Raw genomic sequence first — 21,296 nt, 5'->3', positions numbered from 1 at the left:
CCACCCTCCCCCACCCCACGCCGACTTCCACTCCCCCGAGGGCGCCACGTCAATCCAGGGCCCCCGGGACAAATCTGAATTGCTCATCAACAACATTTTAGCAGAAGTTGTCCCAAACGTTGCATTTGTCGTTTACCCAAAACCCACATTGAACCGGGGCTCTGTGTTTACCGCACTTGGCAACCCTGCCTCTCCCAAGCCCCCGACCAAGGTCACCCGGCTCAGCTCTGTAATGCGGAGGTCTCTTCTTCCAAAATGTTGGTTCATTTTCTTCCTTCCTTCCTTCCTTCCTTCCTTCCTTCCTTCCTTCCTTCCTGCAAACCTCTCCCGCGGGCTCTGCGCCGGGGCAGAAGAGACAGGCTGTAGGCTGCTGGAGCAGGAATGGGCTGGGATGGCCACCCAGGGACACAAGTCGCAATCCCTGACTGCCAGCACCCGGCCGTGCGGCTGGAGGCAATCACTTCGTTGTGTCCCCCTCAACCGACTCACGAAAAATAAGGCAGTAAATCCCTCTTCCGCATCCCGGTATGGGGTTAAGACCAGAGCAGGTATGGACGAAAACACACCGGCCCTACAGCCTCGTCTGGGTGGAGGAGAACGTCTCTCCCTTGGCTCCCTGGCCCCCAGAGCAGGCTCTGAATTTTCCTTACTCCTGGGTGCCACCTGATCACGTTGACGGTGCCGGGTCTGATCCTAAAGGAGGCGGCTCCAAAGTCTGTTCCCAGAGGAAGTACCCACAGCTCCCGACAGGGTGTACACTTCTTTCTGGCACTTTCCAGAGCTCTGTTCTCGGTATCCCATGGACTGCATGCTTTTGCTCAGACAGAGGTCGTAACTGGGAGCCCAAGCAACACTTTGGTCATACTCATGGCACTTGAAAAATATTTGACTCAAAAACTCAACATAGAGAGTTTTCACATGAAAAGCCTGGCAGCCAGTTTGAGGGGGGAAATCTGGACAACGAGGCCACGGTGGGCCCGCCACCCTACATGGCAGCCCATGGCTACGAGCCCACCTCCTGGCAGACAGGTCAGGGGCAAGGGTCTCCATCAGAGCCGGCTGCACACGTGTGAGCCGAGGGCTCCTGACAGCCGGGGGGAGGGGGGTGTCTGTGAGCAGAGATAAACAAGGTGCGTGCCAGGACTGCTCACATAGCCTCCAGCAAGCACACCAGAGTGACTTCAAACTCCAGGCCCCCAACATGCAAGCCCCGCATGCTGCGGGCCCGAGCTGGGTGGCCCCACCAGCTGCAAAGGGAACCCTCATCAGCGTCCACAGGGAAGAACAAATGTGCCTTCAGCAAGTCCCCAAAACAGTGTGATGTGTTCCAGCCGGGATCCACAGCATCGCGCAGCAGCATGTCCCTGCCGCTCAGACCCAAGGCCTGCTGGGGTTAAGGCCCAGGGACCAGAGGCGCAAGTGTGTACCTAGTAACGTCGGTGACTCTCAATCTGGAAAGCCTTGGAAACCACCAAGGTCGTTGCCAGGCTCAGCAGGCCTGAGAGCCATGAGCTCCAGGGGCCCAGGCTTGAATCCTGACCCCCAGTCTTTACAGACTGTGTGCGCTTGAGCCACTTCCTCTGCTTGAAATATGAGTAACACCTAGCACGGAGCGCTGTGAGATTATATGAGAGCAACGTGATGTGCTCAGCCCAGGGCCGGAGATAAGGGTATCCTTGGGAGATCCTCATCCTTACGCAGGGATGCTGGCAAGCCGGTGCCACCTGTTAGAACCAGGGAGAGCCAGGACTTGCCAAGCATCTTGGGACTGTCTGAGTAGCTCACTGGGAACACAGTGAGTATGGGTGACAACAACTGAGAAGATGGGAGGCATGTGGCTGTGGCCACAAGTGATAGACGCACGGATATCGGGGATGTCTTTCTGACAGACCAGGGAAAGTCTTCAGCTCTGGAAGGCTATGAGAAATATCCTTCCGCTCAATCTACCCACCTATCCACACATCCGGCCACCTACGTGCCCATCCATCCACTGTCCACCCATCCATCCACCGTCCACCCACCCATCCACCCACCCACCCATCCATCCACTCATTCACCAAACCATCTACCTGTTCATCCAGCATTTACTGGGGATCTACTATAGGCCAGATATTGTGTTAGCCGTAGAATGTTTTGAGAAGAAAACGGGGAGAAAACCATACAAAGTCGTTCATAACAATGGCGCTTATTTTGGTGTAAAATGTGTAACGTAACGAAAATAATTAAAGCCAAGGATGCCTCAGTCACTGAAAGCACCAGCAGCAGCCCCTCCCTCGGGGCGTCCACGAGACAAAAGCAAGGGCCAGGGAGGAGACGATCGGAGTCCATGCAGGGGCCTCAAGAGCCATCTCTCCAACTTGATGAGGACCTTTTCTGGACACACGCTCCTCTTTGCCTCTCAAATTTCCTACATGTCCTCAGAAAGAGGGTCACCAAGGGTGGATTTGTGAAATACCCCATTTGAAATGAGACAGAGGCTTTTTCACGCTCACTAAATGCCTCACTGCTGGACATCCATCCTGGTGGCTGGCAGGGTAGTACACTGGGGAAGAGCCCCGGGTCTGGGTTCCAACTCGAGCTAGGGCAGATCACGTGCCTCTCTCTGTACAATGGAGCTAATAATGCACGACCTCGTGGCACTGCGGTGAGGACGAAGTGAGTTCGTGCACACAAATGCTCAGAGCTCACGTCCGGAGTGTGGCAAACTTTCTGATGGTAGCGATGCTGTTCGTCTTCGTTCTGGTGTGGACAAGCAGGTGGGAGTTGAAAGGCACAGAGAAGGCCAGGGCAATGCAGGTGGAGAAACTCTGTTGTGGACCAGCATCCCTGGGAGAGGACACACAGACCCTGTGTCACACTGGGCACCAGGCCCACTCACCTGGCGGTCCCTCTGTGCCCTGGGAAGCCGTCAATGCGCACCGAGGCTCCTCCTCTCGCTCTGTGCAAGCTCTGCTGGAGAAACCCATCAGAGCCCGACTGCAGCCATGGGATCTCTGACAGCCAGAGTCAGACCCCAGCATCTAGTCTAGGCCTCTCCACCTGCGGACCTGGGGCCCACTGCAGGGCTCAGGGAACATCCCAAAGCTGAAGCAAAGGGCACAGGACACTTTATAACTCTGGCTGAGGAGGAGCCAGAGTTTCCATGAGCTTTTCCAAGGGCTTCACAGGCCCCAAAGTGAGAACCACCAATATAGCCCCTCTTCTCCTTCCATTGAGATTACGTGGCCCACTTCCCTGCCCAGACACACACGCGTGCCTCTGATACTTTCTGCCTTCTTGCTGGCACCTCGAGCTCCTCTTGCCTGCAACTGGGCCCCACCAGCACCCCCAGATTCTACCCACTACCCACGCCCCATGTCCTAGGTCATCCCAGCCACAACCAGAATCTTCTCACTCCTCTGAGCTCCTGTCCCACACTCACTGACAAATTCTGGACCTGGCTTCACCATTTACATGACATCCCACCTCTCCCCGTACTTAGCATTGTCTCCAGCAGAGAAAAAGGATCTCGGAGAACACTGGGCTTCATGAATGAATGAAGGCTCGAATGCACGGAAGAAAGCGCAGAGGCCTCCAACATAACCAATGAGTAGCTTCTCTGACCTTCTCTCCTCTGCTTCCGCCTGCCTTACAGGGAGACTCAGTGGGGCCCACCCAGGTGGTTCCATTTAGAAGTGAGCAAGGGCTTGCAAGGGCCAGGAGGGGCAGGGAGCCACTGACTGGAAGTTGGGGAGCTGCACGAAGAGGGGAGGAGTCCAAAGACCCTGGAGGAAGGCAAGGTGTATGTCTCAGCTCAGCTGGCTAGGCTGCCCTCCCCCACGGAGTGTGCAGGCTGGCTCACACCTGCCCTTCCCTGACACCCAAGCTCTGCCCCGTCCTTCAGGGGCATACAGCCCTGGCTCCTTTGTGAGGCCTGCCCTGATCTGCCCTGATCTGCCCTCTCAGTCCTCGGCAGCCTGAGTCTGGTCCAGCTACCCTTCCATGACACAGAACCAGCCGCACTGGGCCGCATCCAATGACTTCCATAGCTCCGTGCCCCTTCGGTGCTGTCCACAACCTCACTCCGTCATTCCCTGCTCATCGGACACTTCCTACCAGCTTGTTGAGTGAAAAAATCAACGTCAAGATACATCCAAGGCATCCCCCTTGCAAGGAACTAACATCTGGACTTGACAGCCTGGGAGAGAGTCCCCAAGTCATACTTTGGAAGCCAGGGCACAAAGCCTTTTGTTAACGTGACACCAGCTGCCCACCGCCAGGCAACCTGCACGATTCCAGGCCACCGGCATGAGCTCACGTCGCACTCGAGGGTTCCAGGGTGCACAGAGAGTCTCCTGCCTGCACTTGGCATTCCTGCTTCTTCAGCTGCCTTGAGCCCAGCAACCCCCCATTTGCAATGGCCATAGAGAGGAGATAGGAAGCAGGCCACACTCTCACTGTTTCCAGATGCAGGGCAGGAGAAAGAACCATAGGGAACGAGTCCCACTAGATGTCAGGAACAGAGGCTCTGGGGATGATGATATCCTTTAACCTGGGGAACCCACCCCAGCGTCCATTAGCTGGGGACAGGCGGAATAAACCATGTTACAACCCCCCTCCCCCCCCCGCTGGGAGAATGGCCCAGAGGGAAAGGAAGAAAGATTTCTACCTATTGCTATGGCGTGAGTTCCAGAATATGCCATTAGGTGATAAAAGGCAGGTGCAGGAGGACACGTGCCCTACCTGTTGTGTAAAAAAGGGGGTCACAAACACTTGCTTATGATTTCAAAAACGAGAGAAATAACAGAAGGAGAGACCAAAAACTAATAAAAACTATTACCTGTAGGCGAGGGGTGGAGCAGCGGGAGGGAAGAGATGCCAGACGTCTACGAATGTCTTTTGGTTGATAATGTTGACTGCAAGACCACTTCACGTTTTATAAAAACACTAAAAATCACTAAAAACCCAAAAACCAAATAAAGGAACTTAACTATATATGAAATTGTTTTCAAGTAATTTTAAACACAGTATTTTGACCAATCTTCCCTCATCCAATAATATAGCCTAAGGATAAACAAAAACAAAACAAAAAAGCAAACCTAGAAAGAAATTCTAAACTGCATCCCGTAAGCATATTGTTAGTAATAATACAGCTATTATTATTTTGACGATATATAAAGGGCGTTAATGTATTTAGGAGAGAAGAGATACAAAAATAAAATCTTTAAAGTTAAGCAAAAACTGGAGCGCCTGGGTGGTTCAGTCAGTTAACCATCTGACTCCTTTTTTTTTTTTTTTTAAGATTTTATTTATTTATTTGACAGAGAGAGACAGCCAGCGAGAGAGGGAACACAAGCAGGGGGAGTGGGAGAGGAAGAAGCAGGCTCATAGCGGAGGAGCCTGATGTGGGGCTCGATCCCATAATGCCAGGATCACGCCCTGAGCCGAAGGCAGACGCTTAACCGCTGTGCCACCCAGGCGCTCCTAACCATCTGACTCCTGATTTCAGCTCAGGTCATAATCTCAGGGTTGTGAGATCCAGCCCCATATTGGGCTCTGCACTGGGTGTGGATGGAGTCTTCTTAAGATTCTCTGTCTCCCTCTGCCCCACCCATCCTCCCCTCTTAAAAAAAATGTAAAAAATAAGTAAATATAATAAAGTGAAGCAAAAACCTTCAGAATGGAAATATCAGGATGAACTTATTTACTTCTTTCTAAAAAATTCATTTTTCCTAGCCTGATCCACAAAAGAGGCCTCTCCAGTTGCAGTGAGCACCTCTAGCACCTCAAGTGTCATTTCCAACTACAAGTCTCCAGAGCTCCTTGGTTCAAAGGTCAATTCCAGGTCTAGAATAGGAAACATACAAGACGTTGAATCTGGGACGAGAAGCTGTCAAAGATGCACGTGGAAATGTCAGAACACTGACGAAAACTTCAAGTGTCCCCAGCTGGCTAAAAAGGGGTGAGCAACAAAAACAAGGACAGCAAGTTGAACTATGTCAAATATATGCACATACACAAAAATAACATACATACACACACACAAGTCATCAATCTCTTTGGAGGTTGCTAGGATACTGACACAGTATTCTGAAGACTGGTTTTTAAAAGGGGGAAAATTAAGCATTCATCCTGCTATTGCTAAATGAACTGGATCTCAGAGTAACCAAATCACTGATGAGGAAAAGCTCCTATTTACAGAAGAATCACAGCTAATAAATGCAAGAAGAGGGACAGAAGGAAAACATCACCATTTTGCAACTCCGAAATGAGATAAAGATCTAGGCCATGGGCATCAGTGACCAAAACCATCAGGGAATAGGTGGGGAACTTGACAATGGAGGGCCAGGCTGACCTCCAGAATCCACCAGCCAATTTCTGTCACTCAAAGTGGGACTTCCTGACATGGTGCAACAGGAAGCTTAGGGTTCAACAGCAGGGGACTGCCACTTAGGGCAAATAGTCAAATATTAGCAATTTCATGTATTTCAACTGAACATGCATCACATTCTATGAATATTCTCTGTATCTATCAGCTTACAGGAAATATATCAGAACAGAGGAATATATTAAAAAGTATCATAAAGGTATAATCACCCAAACCCAATTTGATGACTCAATTTCTTGAATAAATGAATGACATGGAAAGAAGGGATGGGACACTACTCTAATTAAAAGGGACTTAAGAATGCAACCAAATGCAACATATCTCTTATCTGGGTCCCGATTCAAACACACCAATTGTAAAAAGATACTTTTGAGACCATCAGGGACAAATGAACATGGACTGAATGTTAAACATGGGCTGTCCTTTCCACTTCCAGCCAAGATGGATGGAGTTTAGCCTCTCACCTGAAACAACCAAAAACAAATATACAATAGTTGTCCAGACACTGAACATGAAGGAATGAAGGACACTGATTTAAACTTAACCACATCAATAATCACACTAAATGTTAATGGCCTAAACATCACAATTAAGACAGGTTGTCGGGTTAAAAAAAAAAAAAAGCAAGATCTAATTATATGCTGGCTACAAAGAAACATGCTTTACTTATAAGGATACAGATAGGTTAAAAGTAAAAGGATGGTACAAGAGACAACAGGCTAACGGGGTCAAAAGAAAGCTGGAGTGTTGTATTAGTTTCAAGTGTACAATACAGGGGCTCAACAATTCTGTAATTATTCAGTGTCCGTCGCAATTGTTAATTGTACTGGAATTTTAAAAATAAATAAATAAATATCTTTTTAAAAAGGAAGCTGGCATATTATATTCATATCAGACAAAGTAAGTTTCAGGGCAAACATTGTTACCAGGATAAAGAAGATTTCTTCAGAATGAACCAAGTGGACATAACAATTCTAAGCATCCATGCACCCAGTATCAGAGCTTACATGAAGTAAAAACTGATAAAACTGCAAGAAGAAATAGATAAACCTTCAATTACACTCAGGTATTTCAATACCTTTCTCTCAATATTGACAGAACAAGTAAAGATAGAGATTTGAATATTATCAACCAACTCAACCGATTTTATAAAATACTTCCTTCACCCAACAACAGCAGAAAACACCTCAGTTTCAAGTGCACATAAGATAGACCATATTCTGGAAAATAAAACAACTCACAGTAAGTTCAAGAGAATTCAAATTATACAAAGTATATTCTATGACTACAGTGGAATTAGGCATTAATTACAGAAAGATCTCTGAAAAGAAATCCCCAAACATTTGGAAACTAAGTAACACATTTCCAAAAAAACCACTTGGGAAAAATAAGAAATCAAAAGTGAAATTAGAAAGATTTTTAATTGAATGAAAATGAAAACCCAGCATATCAAAATTTGTGGGGCTACAGCTGCCTGTGGGGCAAATTTATAGCACTGAACACCACTGTTAGAAAAGAGCGGAGGGGCAATGCCTGGGTGGCTCAGTCAGTTAAGAGCTTGACTCTTGATTTCGGCTCAGGTCATGACCTCAGGGTTGTGAGATCAAGCCCCATGCCAGACTCCCCGCTCAGAGGGGAGTCTGCTTGAGATTCTCTCCCTCTCCCTCTTCCCCTCCCTCTCTCTCTCTCAATTAAATAAATCTTAAAAAAAGAGAGAGAGAGAGAAGAAAGGTCTGAAATCATTGGTTTCTCAACCACCTTAAGAAATTAGAACAGGAGAGGAAATGGAGCCCATGTCAGTAGAAGTTTGCCCTAGAAATCAATGGAATCAAAATTAGAAAAACACTAGAGACAAGTCAATGAAACCAAGCACTGGTTCCCTGGGAAGAGGAATAAAACGTCACTCCAGACTGATCAAGAAAAAAAAAAAAGGCACGGATTCTCAATATCAGCAACGACGGAGATGATATCACATCAGAGTATGCAGAAGATGTTAGAAGGGAAATAAGAGGACGTGTGAACGGCTTTACGCCAATAAGTTTGACAGCTTGGAAGAGAATGTACACATCCTTGCAAGGCGCAAATTACCAGCGCTCAGTCAAGGGAAGAAGTTCATAACCTGACGAGCCAAGTATAGCGGAAAACTCGCACACGACAAACCCGGCCCGGACGGCCTCCCTGGAGATTCTACCAAACATTTAAGGAACAAATAACGCCAATTATGCGGACTCTTCTCCCAAATTGAAAAGGGGAGAACACGTCTCGATTCATTTCAACGAGGCCAGCATTCCCTGACACCAAAATCAAAGACATCACAAGAAAACTAGGGACAAATATCCCTTCTGAACAGAGATACAAAAATTCTAGACAAAATTTAGTAAATTAGCAAATACAATCTCATGACAGATTGAAAGAATAGTACATCGTGTCCAAGTGGGGTTTATCCCAGGAATGAAAAGTTGATTTAACAGTTGAAAACCAATCAATGGGGGCACCTGGGTGGCACAGCGGTTAAGCGTCTGCCCTTGGCTCAGGTCATGATCCCGGGGTCCTCGGATGGAGCCCCGCATCGGGGGGGGGGTCCCTGCTCAGCGGGGAGTCTGCTTCTCCCTCTCCCTCTGCCCCTCCCCCCGTGTGCTCTCTCTCTCTCAAACACATAAATTTTTAAAAAGGAAGAAAACAATCAGTGGAATTCACCGTATAAACAAAATATGTAAGAAAAACATGACGACCACCTTAACAGATACAAAAAACCGTTTGACAAAATCCAACATACATTCCTGACAAGAACGCAGCACACCAGGGACACGGGAACGTTCTCGTCCTGACGAAGAGCGTCTGCGAAAAGCCTGCCGCTGACACCACGCTCAACGCCTTTCCCCTTAGATCAGGAACAAGACGGCGGTCTGCTTTCCCCACCTACTCAGCGCTGTGCGGACGGTTCTAGCCTGTGCAATCAGATCAGGAAAGGAAATTTCAACATCAGAAAGGAAGGAGTAAAACATCCTTCCCGGCGGACCCATGATCACCCGCGTGGAAAATCTGATGGGATCTACAAATAGTTGTGAGATTGGCAGACAGAACGTGGTAAGGCGCTGCTGTGAGAATTTAGGGCATAAACGAATGGGGAGACATACCGTGGCCACAGGTCCAGAGGCTCAGTATTACTAAGATGTCAAATCTCTCGACTGGTCTGTAGATTCAATGCTACCCCCTGCCCCCAAATCCCAACAGCCCTCTTATTGCAAACTGACAGCCTGACTCTAAATCATATAGAAATGCAAGGGCCTAGAAGAGCCAAAACAACTCTAAAATAGGATAGAGTTGGACTAACATGATCAGATTTCCAGTTGTATTCTAAGGCAACAGTAGCCAAGACAGCCCAGTGCTAGTGGTAAGGACGGACAAATAGATCCCTGGAACAGAACAGAGAGTCCAGAAATAAACCCACACATGGATCGACTGATTTGTGACCAAGGGCAAAGGAAAGTCAGCAGAAAAAGGAAAGTTTGTCAAGTGGCGCTAGAGGTCACATTTGAGAGTGAACTTCAGCCCAGAACTCAGACCATATACAAAAGGACCTCAATGGGGCACCTGGGTGGCACAGCGGTTAAGCGTCTGCCTTCGGCTCAGGGCGTGATCCCGGCGTTGTGGGATCGAGCCCCACATCAGGCTCCTCCGCTATGAGCCTGCTTCTTCCTCTCCCACTCCCCCTGCTTGTGTTCCCTCTCTCACTGGCTGTCTCTATCTCTGTCAAATAAATAAATAAAATCTTTAAAAATTTTTAAAAAAATGACCTCAAAACGGATTATGAATCTAAACATAAAACCGAAAGCTATAACACGTTTAGAGGAAACGTACTAGAAAATTTTATGATCTTGAGTTTTGCTATCATTTCTTAGATACAACATGAAAAGCGTGATTCATAAAAGAAGAAAAGTTGCTACACAGAACCCTGAGGGTGAGGCTCCTGGGGCGAGGGACACCCCACCCTTTCCTGGAACTCTGTGGGACCTTGGTTTGGGTCTGGCCCGGTAGGTGGCTGCGGTTCCTGGAAGCCTCTCTCCGCACGTGACCATGGCCTCTAGGACACAGTGTCCCCTCTGTGGGGCGAGCACTCATGAAGGTGGATGTCACTTGCTCTCCTGTCTCCTGCCACTGACTCCACATGGCAGTCCTATGAGGGGTGTAGAGACGGATGCCTACTCCCAGCTGGGGGTGGAGGGCAGTGGGGGAGAAATGGCACAGAGCCACGTTCCCCTCGTGAGGGCCTGCAGCACCTGGGGGCCCTGTGCCCAGGTGACGCTTGGCAGCTCAAACCCTGCACTGACTGCATGGGGCACGATCAGCTCCTCCCCGGAGCTGCTCTCATTCACAGTGTGGATGGTCCGTCCGCACCTAAGGGGGAAGCACAAGGCCCACACCCCCAAACCCGTGGGCACTCCACCGTTCGCAGCCCTAAAACCAGGCAGGTACTCTGCAGGTGAGACCGGCCTCCAAGGCCCTTTGCAGCCAGGGATGCCCACAGAGAGACCTTGGGGCAGCTCGGGGCTGGACAGTGACACTCTATTTGGTTACTTTTCCTGGATCTGTCCAAGTCCCAAACCAAGGTCTCTAAGCGCCTGTTTGCAATGACGGCCACATCCTGAAGGTTGGGCCAATGCCGCCCCTGAAAGAAGGAACGAGCGACCACAAACAACTTGATTCTGTAATGGGCAGAGGACTTGAAGAGACGTTTCTCCAAACAATGGCCCAAGAGCACATGGAAAGGTGCTCAACACCCCTCATCATTAGGAAATCAAAACCACAAAGAGATACCACCTCACACATTAGGATGGCTACTATCAAAAATCCGAACCAACTAGTATTGGCGAGGATGTGGACAACCCGGAAGCCCCGTGCACCTTGGGCTGGAATGCAAACTGGTGCAGTTGCCATGGAAAACACTCGAGGGTTTCGCTTACAAATTAAAAACAGAATTCCCATATGCTCCAGCAATTCCAGCTCCAGGGACACACCCAACGGAATTCAAGGCCGGGTCTCCAAGAGCTATCTGGTCACCCATGTTCATTCTAACACTATTCACAAGAGCTAACACATGAAAGCAACTCCATGGTGACGGGTGAGCGGGCGGCCAGAATGTGGTATATCCATACAGTGGAACAGGACTCCTGCTCAAGGAAGAAAATTCTGACCCAGGCTACCACGTGGATGAACGTGCTTGAGGACATCATGCTACCTCACTAAGCCAGACACCTGAGGACAAATACCAGGTGATCCCACTTATCTCGGATTCCTAGAGTCGTCAAATTCAGAGACAGAGCAGAAGGGTGGTTGCCGAGGGCAGGGGGCAGGGGAATGGGGAGTTAGTGCTGAAGGGGCCAGAGTTTCCGTGTTACAGGACGCAGAGCTCTGGGGATGGATGGGGCTGCTCGCTGCGCAAACACCGTCAATGTTTTTAATACCGCGAACCCTACACTTGAGAAGTGGCTAAAATGGTAAACTTCATGTTATGTGCATGTTAACACCAGAAAAAAAAGAGAGAGACAGAGAGAATGGGGAACCTGGGTGGCTCAGTCGGTTAGGCGTCTGACTCTTGGTTTTGGCTCCGGTCATGATCTCAGGTTCGTGAGATCGAGCCCCAGGTCGGGCTCTGCTCTGGACGTGGAGCCTACTTGAGATTCTCTCTCCCTCTCCCTCTCCCTCTGCCCTGCCTCCCCAAAAAAGTGGGAAAAGGGGGTAAAAGATATGCAGAAAAAACATTTTTTAAAAGAAGGGAAGGAGAGAGGGAGTCCCTGGGCCCAGCTCTGAAGGGAACACCATGGCTGCCTGCCCAGTTCCCATGACAAGGCCCCCATCCTGTTCCTGGGCCCTGGATCCTCTGCTCCCCTAGCCCTGTGGCTGACACCCCCAAGAGGGCAGACCCCATCCCTGCGGATCCTCAGACCCCATGCCCACAGGGTGACCACGGCCAGGCCAGAGAAGGACACAGCACACCCGACACACCTGGCCTCACCAACCCCACATGGGAGCCACAGGCCACCCCAGGTGCCAGCAGCTACACAGCCCTCTCCCTGCACTGGCCCCCAACAGGATCACGGTCTGTACAACGCACCACCCTCCACCTCATGGCCACCTCTCCTGTCCCTGACATTCATCTTGGGGAAAGGGGGGAGTGGGAGGGAGGGAAGGAAAGCCTGGACCACTGCTGGCTCCAGGACCCAGAGGCTCTGCCCCTCCGGGAGTGGGACCTCATCCCGGCGTCCAACCTGCGGAGGTGGGATCTCATCCCGGCATCCAACCTGCAGCTGCAGGGGGTCCGGGCAGAGAGCCAAGGAGCTCTCGGGTGACAAGTACCTTCCGGAGGGGACAGCTTGACTGTAGGGAGCCACAGGGTAGCCGATCCCGTCTGATCTGCTCTCTGTCCCTGAAGGAGGATGCTAAAGGGATGCCACCTATCCTCACCTTGACAGGAAGCAGGGAGGCCACCCAGTTCCCCACAAGACAGCCCCCTGGAAGTCCCGTCACTCACTCGACACACCATGTGCCTTCTCATAAGGAGACGGTCGCCACGTGGCCTGGAGAGCCCCAGGCCAGGGCAAAGGCAGCACTACGGACTAACACGGTCCTCGCTTAAGCAGACCAAATATCTATTTTTAAATTGCACTTAATACATACACTTAAAAGGGTAGGTAGAGGGGCGCCTGGGTGGCTCAGTCGTTAGGCGTCTGCCTTCGGCTCAGGGCGTGATCCCGGTGTTCTGGGATCGAGCCCCACATCAGGCTCCTCCGCTGGGAGCCTGCTTCTTCCTCTCCTACTCCCCCTGCTTGTGTTCCCTCTCTCGCTGGCTGTCTCTCTCTCTCTGTCGAATAAATAAATAAAATCTTAAAAAAAAGGGGGGGGTAGGTAAAGTTAACTGCCTTCTCACAAGATTCACCGCGAGATTCATCTAAATACGCGGGCTTTCCTACCGCCTTTCCGATGTCTGATTTACACAGAGTTTTACAGGCTCTTTTTAAAAATTTACTTTAAATAAAACAAGGCCCACCTGTACAAAGCCGCTGGAAAAATAGCCCTGGAGTGAGTGACTCTTCAACTATTAACCAAATATAGTGCAAAATCTAGTCTGCCTTCTTTGGTCAATATTTACATGGACTTCAGCCTGACTCAGAAAGGAAATTCGGAAGTATTTGGTTCGAGGCCAGAGTGGTTGTCTGGATACACTAGGTTTCAATAAGCAGCTGGGGCCTTTCCCGGGCATCTCGGGGGGGGCCAGGTGCGAGATACAATATCCCCGTCACCGTCACCTTCGCTATAATATTAGCAGCTATGGCCAGCCAGCTTTTTCTATTTTTTCTGAAATACTATTAGTTTATTCTAGAAGAGAGTTGTTTCCCAGGTCAGACTTACAGAGGAAAACATAGAATTCACATCCCATAGAAACATAGCCTTTTGAAGGCACAGTTCTGAGTTCTGACAAACACACCCGGTCAGGCGGCCAAATGAAGACAGAGGACACTTCAGTCACCCTGGAAAGTTCCTGGTGGCCTTCGCGGCCAGGCTCCTCCCCCACCCCCACCCCCACGACCCTGACCTGTTTCCTCCCCCCTTGTCCTAGAGGTGGCAGCCTGCGGTCTGTGGCCCCCACCCCCTTCAGTGGGAGCCTTTGCAATGGGCCCCCGGGGGGCCAGGCATCGGTGGCTGGAGGGAGGGAGTCCGTGGTACGGGTGACGGGTGACGGAGCACGGTCGGCTTATCCTCTCCCCAGCTGAGGGACACTTGCATGTCACGGGACTCTGCTACTGTAAATAAAACCACCATAGACAGCTGTTTCTAGGGCTTAGTGTGGCGCGTGCCTTTGTGTTCCCTGCTCCTGCGGCCTGCTGGCCTGGAGGGTAAGTTCAGTGGTCAGAGCCCAGGGGAGCTGAGACCCTCGGAGCACCCGCCCTGTCGAGCTCCATGCCTCTAGAGCTGGGGCACCTCTCTGGGCCCCCCACCACGGCCGCACGAGCCCCCAGGAGGGCGGGCAAGAAAAACGGACCGGGCACAGGAAGACAGGGAACACAGACACACGCACACATGCACGCACACGCACACACACGCACACACGCACGCCCCGCCACTAGGATAGCGCTTCCCACACGTGTCCATTTTCCAGGTGAGGACTCAGGCTCAGAGAGGGGCAGCGACCTGCCCAAGAGCACACAGCGACGGGGCGAGGATGGTGCCCAAGGCCACCAGCTTGGTCTGAGACCACAGAAGGACGTCTTTGGAGCCCCTCGCCCAAAGAGGAATGGGCTGCCGGCCCCGGCTCTAAGCCCACCCAGACGGGCGCTGGCCACGTGGGCCCAGCACCCAGGAAGCCCCCTGCCCCACGCTGCCTTCGAGAAAGTGTTTCAGGGCCAGCGAAGCCCCACTAGTGAATATTCAAATAAGAGCTTCGGAGCCAGAAAGGTGCAGCTAATCTTGTTATTCTTTAAGGCTATCGCTGAGCTGGGGAAAGTGGTTCGCCTAATTGAGCTCCCTTGAAGTTAATCCAGGAACAGGGGCGCAGTCTCCGTGGACTGGGGTGACACAGCCAGCAGAGCCCGGGCCGCTCAGGTGACCCTCGCTGAGTGCGCTCACCTCACCCCGGGCCGGGATCACCTCTCCGGGCTTCACCCCGGCACACCTCCGGTGACCTACCCAGCTAATGCCGCCCGCCTCTCCGGGCGCCCGGAGCAGGGAAGGGCCTATCTCAGGGCGATCGCCAGGCTTCTGGACAATAGGACACAAACGGGGGGAGGACAGGGTCTTCGTGCTCTGGTGGGATTGCCTTTCATGGAAGGAAGGCAAGGGCACGGGGTGAACCTTTCGCCACACCCCAATCCTGCCATCTGTTGGGTTTCTGAGGCTGGTCCGCGCCTGTCTGTCGGACCCTCAGCAGGCCCTCGAGCTGGCGGGGCGTGTGAGCGGGAACCGAGGCTGAGCGGAGGCCAGGCCCGTGTGCGGCCGTCGGGGGAAGGGAGGCAGGGCCCCAGGCCGCCAGCACCACTCTGTAGGGTGACAGGAGGCGGTGTGCCTCCTTCCCTCGGAGATGCCGCCCTGTCTGGGGCATTCTGATGCTCCACGGGTTCGGACACGCACTTTTGCTCCTCTCCAGCTGCCTTCCCTCGGAGACCGGACTCGCCGCCTCCGAGCCGGCCCCGCAAGCCCAGACCAGCCATGTGGGCATCACCTGGGAGCCTGTTAGAAATGCAGACTCTCGGGGCGCCTGGGTGGCTCAGTGGGGTAAGCGCCTGCCTTCAGCTCAGGGCGTGATCCCAGGGTCCTGGGATCAGGATCAGGATCGGGATCGAGTCCCAGGTCCGGCTCCCTGCTCAGCAGGGACGCTGCTTCTCCCTTTGCTCCTCGCCCCACTTGTGCTCTCTCTCTCTCTCAAATAAATAATCTTTTAAAAAAAGAAAGAAAGAAATGCCAATTCTCAGGCCCCGCCCCAGGCTGGCCGAGTCACAGTGTGCATTGGAACCACACCCCCAGGCACTGCCTAGAAGGGCTATGCTGTTCCATGACACTCTGAGGGACCTCACACACCCACTCCGTTACTGACTCAATCCTGAAACCGTTTTCACTGCCAGCAAGCTGCCCCATAATCACCCTGGGCGGCTCGTGTTTTTCTATGACTCTCACTAGCTCCACAAGTCATGATCCCTCCTTGGATTTCCTTGGAATCACACGTCACTGTGTGAGCGTTACTTCCCGCTCCTCACTCGGCGCGGTGGCCCTCCACCAGGCCCCTGGCCCCGTGGCGCCCTGCCTCGACTAGTGGCCGTCCTTGGAAACAGTCGTTGAGGGTAGTACCCACCACCTCCAGCCCAGGCCCCACCGCTCAGAGCACAGCTGCGGCAGCTCTGAGCCTCAAGGCCAGTTCCCGGGCCGAGGGCAAAGTCACGCGCAAGCCTTCTTTTGACCTCTGAGCCTGACCACACACGCGATTCGCTACAGGTGATGCCAGGACCTGTCAGTGCCTTAGGTGACGCCAGGACCTGTCAGTGCCTTGTAACAACATGAAGGTTTGCCACCACAGTGCTGGAGAGAGCTCAGAGATCCAGCTCCCCACTTTAAGGACCTCAGCAACTCAGCCTTGCCGGGAGAAGTCTTAATGCCTCTTCTGGGAACTGCCCGGAGGCTGGCGAGGCTGGGGAGAGCACTGGACAGGGTTCAGGAGAAGCAGAGCGCCTACTGTGTGCAGCACCCTGCCCACGGATTGGCTCAGGGCGCCCTCACCATTTATGAGAAAAACACTTCATCTGACCTATAAGGGAACAGAGTGGTTTAGCGACTCACCCAAAGCCACACAGCTGAGAAGTAGGAAAGTTCAGCCTTGAACCCGGAACCTGTGTTTCTCACCACTAAGCTCCCAGGCCTGCTCTCCTTCTGGTGGTTCCCCCTGATTTGCTGGGACACATCACGACCTCGGTTTTGTCGCATGTAAAGGGGAGGGGGTTAGATTCCAACATCTCCACCAGCTGCGACATCCCACAAGTCTGCAAATGACACAGGGCCGCTTCCTTCACTCTGGCCAGCGGGCACGGGGCCAAGAGCATTCTTCCACCGGACTGGGAACTTCATCCCCACGTGAAACTGGGCCACAGGGGCGCCTGGGTGGCTCAGTTGTTAAGCGTCGGCCTTTGGCTCCACTCATGATCCCAGGGTCCTGGGATCGAGCCCCGCGTTGGGCTCCCTGTTCAGTGGGAAGCCTGCTTCTCCCTCTGCCACTCCCCCTACTTGTGTTCCCTCTCTCGCTTTCTGTCAAATAAATAAATAAAATCTTTAAAAAACAAAAACTGGGGCACGAACAAGCAGCTCAAGCTACCACACTGCACCCGCCAACGTTTGTGGTAAGGGGCTAGAGATGTCTGTGCCGTGGGAGGCAGCACGCAGCCCAGGCCAGGTGACCACTCTCCCTGTTTCTTCCTGAGTGAGCCCACCTGGGCCCGGCCCTCATTAACCCCTCGGGGCATTTCCCACTCCAAAGGGCCACTCAGCGTCCTCAGCTTGCACAGTGGGGCTATCTGGCCTGCACGTCCCCCCGTCCCATACCCCTGGAAAGTCTGACCTCCCCCGGGCATGTTGGGCGGGCCGGACAGGACCTCAGTCATGCATGCCGATCATGAGGCCACGGCTCCATCTACATTTTAAGAGACCTCACCCACCCACGCAGGTGACCCTCCAAAGGTCAGAGGCAACCAGGCCACCACCACTGGGAAGCCCTGCACAGTCCTGGTGTCCCGGCTCACCCCGAGAGGATATGCACCTGCACGTGTCCCCAGCACATGCATTCCACCTGGATTCTATGAGCCTCTAATACCAACAGGGCGACCCAGCAGTGCTGTCCCTGCCATCACACCTGTGCTGTCGGCCAAGCTGAAGACCCTCCTCTTGCAACCTCGTCCCTGGTGGCTCCAGTCCCCAGGAGCCATTCCCAGTGGCCTGGGGAGCAGCCCCATCTGTCCTGCGTCCTGGGTCTTGGCCTCAGCTCCTCAGCCAGACTGCAAGGCCTAGAGGCCGGGGGCATCCAATGTCTCATTCATTCACTCCATTCCAGAGCAAGCCCACTCCTGCTCGCTTGCAAACTTCTGCTCAAAATGTTCTCTCCTATGATAATGAAGTTGTCTAAGGTAGGAACTGTCCTCAGTTTCAGAGATGCTGCACTGAAGGGTGGAGGGGGCACGTGTCACTGCATTCAGGACGTCAGCAAAGGCGGCAAGATGTTCTAGAAGCTAGGTGACAGTGTTGGGGGGGTTGTTCTCTCCGCTGTTGTATGCATTTAAAATTTGCCAGCTGAAAAAAAGGTCCCCTCTGCCTGAGAACACTATCCCTCTCCTGCCTGTCCCTTCCTGCCAAAGCCTCCCTTCCTGCAGGGGGTCGATGCCTTTGGCCTGCTCTGCTCTGTCCCTTCTCAGAGGCCTGCGATTTGCTCACAGCACAGCATCTTCTAGGCCCTGAAATCTGCACCCTCCTTCCCCCCTCAAGCATCCTCTAAATACCAGCAAAGGGGGCCATGCCTTGTTCCTCTCCAAACCTCCCAGGGGCCCTGTATGTAGACACTGGCTCAATCTCCCACGTGCTACGTTCCCATTCCTGCATTTGCAGCTGCCCAGTCCTGGGGGAAGAAAGGAAATGACCGCACTGGGGGAGAAGAGCATGTGCCGGAGCCAAGGTGGGGGCAAGAACACGCTGGGCACCACCACCACCACCCTGGTCTGGCCAGCCCACACTCTCCGCAGGCCTGGCGCCAGCTCGGCAGTCCTGAACCCAGCAGGTACACATTCAAATAGCCTGGGCTCCCTCCCAGGCACAGCAAGACCTTCCCCAAGACATGAGCAGAAGGAGGCTTCAAGCTGGTGGCAACCTCACTTGGCCAGGGGGTGCTGGGCATACAAGGCTTTAAAGAACCCAGAGCACTTCTAACGTTTGCTAAATCTGCGAAAGGCACAGAGAGAAAAAGACAACGAGACGGCGTCTGCAAGGCTGAGAACAGCAGCATGGAGCAGCCGTGTCTCTCTTTCTGTCTCTCTCACACACACACGCGCGTGCGCGCACCGTCCAGCCCCCCAGGCCCCTCGCTCATGCACGTAGCACGAAGATGCTCCGAGGCCAACCTGCATCTAGTCCCAGAGGAACGTCACCGTTCCCCCTGGGGGGTGGCATAGGGGTCAGCAGCGACATCGTACCACGGGGTGGGGGGGGAGTCTAGGCATACGAGGGAGGCGTGGCTTCCGTTCAGAGGGGGAAGTCTCAACTGGCCTCTGATCAAAGGGACAGGGTGGCCCTTGGTGGCCCGGTAGCACGCACAGCCTGGAGGCAGGCCACGAAATCCCAATTAGTTCCCGATAATTGCCGAGCTTCTATGCCGACCAAGGCCATCCCGTTACCCTCACAGCCGGCACCAAAGCGAAGTCAGGATCACTTCATTTGCTGCATGCTGACCCGGGCCTCCGTCCCCCGGGCTCAGTTTTTCTTCTGTCTCCTTTTAAAGCACAGTAATGAGGCGGCGAGGGGGCTGGGCCCGGACGAGGTGGGGTGCTGGGGTGAAGGGGCCCGGGAAGCCTGTGCCTCTCTCGAGGGCCCGAGCTGAACGCCACTCTGGCTCGGAGCGGGCTTCACAGCAGAGCGCGGCCCCTCCTCGGGCGGCACCTAATGTTCCCTATTAGCGGCTCCGCTGTTACTACAAGCAGCGTCTGCAGACACTCGGGATAATGAATTCAACAGAAAACAATTCAGCAGGCAAAGAGCACCGCTATGCTCTCACACCTGCCGATGCCAAGGGACGTATTTGCAGAGCAGCCCAGGCTCGCCCGCAAGCGAAGCCCAGCCTTAGCCTTCACGCCTGCGGCTGTCTGTTCTCCGGGCAGCCCCGGAGCACCTCCCGGTGCCAGGCAAGGGGCACTAAGGGGAACGGCCCCCCGGGAGGCCTCCAGCGTGGGGCGGGCATGCCAGAGATGTGACCGGCAAAGAACGGGGGCCGGCAGAAAGAATACCTTGGGGCAGGGGTGTGGAGGGAGCCCCTCTGGCAGGCCAACCTCCATGCCAAGGCCTGCAACACAAAACCGAGACCTGCACGGAACACAGAAGGTTCATCCGGGCAGGAAAACGTGGCATGGTGCTCTCTGTCCTCACGATCGAAACCGGAGGTGCTAGGGAGCACATCTAAACCACGCTAGTCGCTAGTTGGTGACCAAGCTCGGAGGGAAAGGGAAACTGGATGGGGGTGGGGGTGGGGGTGGGGGGAGGGGTGGAGAAGGCAGAACAAAGGCGCTAAGAGGAAGATGGATACCCGATGGTCCAGACTGTTGTGGGATCAGAAGCACCAATGCGTGAGCCTAACCAACGAAACCCAAAGGGAGACGGGCACAGAGGGTGCCACCCCTACCCCCCCCCCCGCCCCCACAAGAACGCACTGAGGTGGATCAAGGACCCACAGTGCACAGTCAGAAGACTCAGGAGTGGCCGAGCCCCACACACACCAGGCCTTCTGCAGGGGCCACTGACGCCTGGGACGGGGGAGCCCTGTGGGCTGGGGCCGACGGGGCGGGGGGGGATGCCCAGAGGCATCGAGCAGGACTGGGGATCCTCTCACCCCTGCCCTCCGGGGACCCGGAGTCTCCACGGTCTGTGTCTAGTTGTGTCCCACAGCCCATGTCAGGCAGTGGAATGCAAAGGTGGCACAGGGCAAACACACCGGAAGCGGTGACACCCGTCCCCAAGGCTTACTGACTGGGAGCGGGAGTGACCCTCTGCAGTGGCAAACAGCCACGGCCTTTTTAAAGAGCATTTTATTCTTCAATCCTTTGAGATTCTGGGTAAGTCACAAAGTCAGGGCATGGAGCTCTTGTGCACCTCGGGCCAGGTCCTCTAAGGTGGCCACCGACGGTCTGTTTGTCACAAACGCAGCTGAGACAAGTCGTCCATTCCTTTGTGCAAAAGCAGTTCTATTCTGCCCGGTATGAGCACTGGTCAGCTTTCCAGCCCAGCAACTGGGAGGGACGTCCTTGTCCCTGCCACCCGGCCACACCCATGCCACACCCCCTCCCAGAGGCTGTGAGCGGGGTGGGGTGGGGTGGGGGGCAGTGCGAGCTCAGAGGGGTGAGTTAACCCCACCCGACAGCAGGGAGAAAGAGAAGAAAGCAGCGTCCTGAGGAAACCCAATCCCCTCGCAGAGTGGTGTGACTGTCCCTGAAACAGTCTCTGACAGCCGAGAGGACAGAGCCCTGAGCGCAAGGACTCTCTCTTCTCGCAGGGAACAGCCTGGGTTCGACATACTGTGTTCTGTGCTAATCACCCACCCCACCGCAACACTTCCCGTGACCTCCGAGGATGGGGACACTGGTGGCTCTCTGTCACCCAAAGGGAGGGCGAGACAGAACAGCACCATCTCTGTCTGTGG

At 53.4% G+C, this 21,296-nt stretch overlaps 1 protein-coding gene and 1 long non-coding RNA gene across 2 annotated transcripts in view; both read right to left on the bottom strand.

The window, feature by feature from the left end:
• PEMT (phosphatidylethanolamine N-methyltransferase) overlaps positions 1–21,296 on the bottom strand; it is a 76,291-nt gene that overhangs the window by 21,708 nt on the left and 33,287 nt on the right.
• Positions 2,076–9,563, bottom strand: LOC103658491. The gene is made up of 3 exons (XR_567189.2): positions 9,144–9,563; positions 4,820–4,936; positions 2,076–2,826 (listed from the first exon to the last, which is right to left on the bottom strand). It is a non-coding gene; the product is annotated as an uncharacterized LOC103658491 (long non-coding RNA).

This window comes from Ursus maritimus, unplaced genomic scaffold (genome assembly GCF_017311325.1).
Source record: "Ursus maritimus isolate PB19 unplaced genomic scaffold, ASM1731132v1 scaffold_14, whole genome shotgun sequence".
NCBI lineage: Eukaryota > Metazoa > Chordata > Mammalia > Carnivora > Ursidae > Ursus > Ursus maritimus.
Note: the sequence above shows the minus strand (reverse complement) of the source record. Positions and strands in the feature narration are given on the sequence as shown.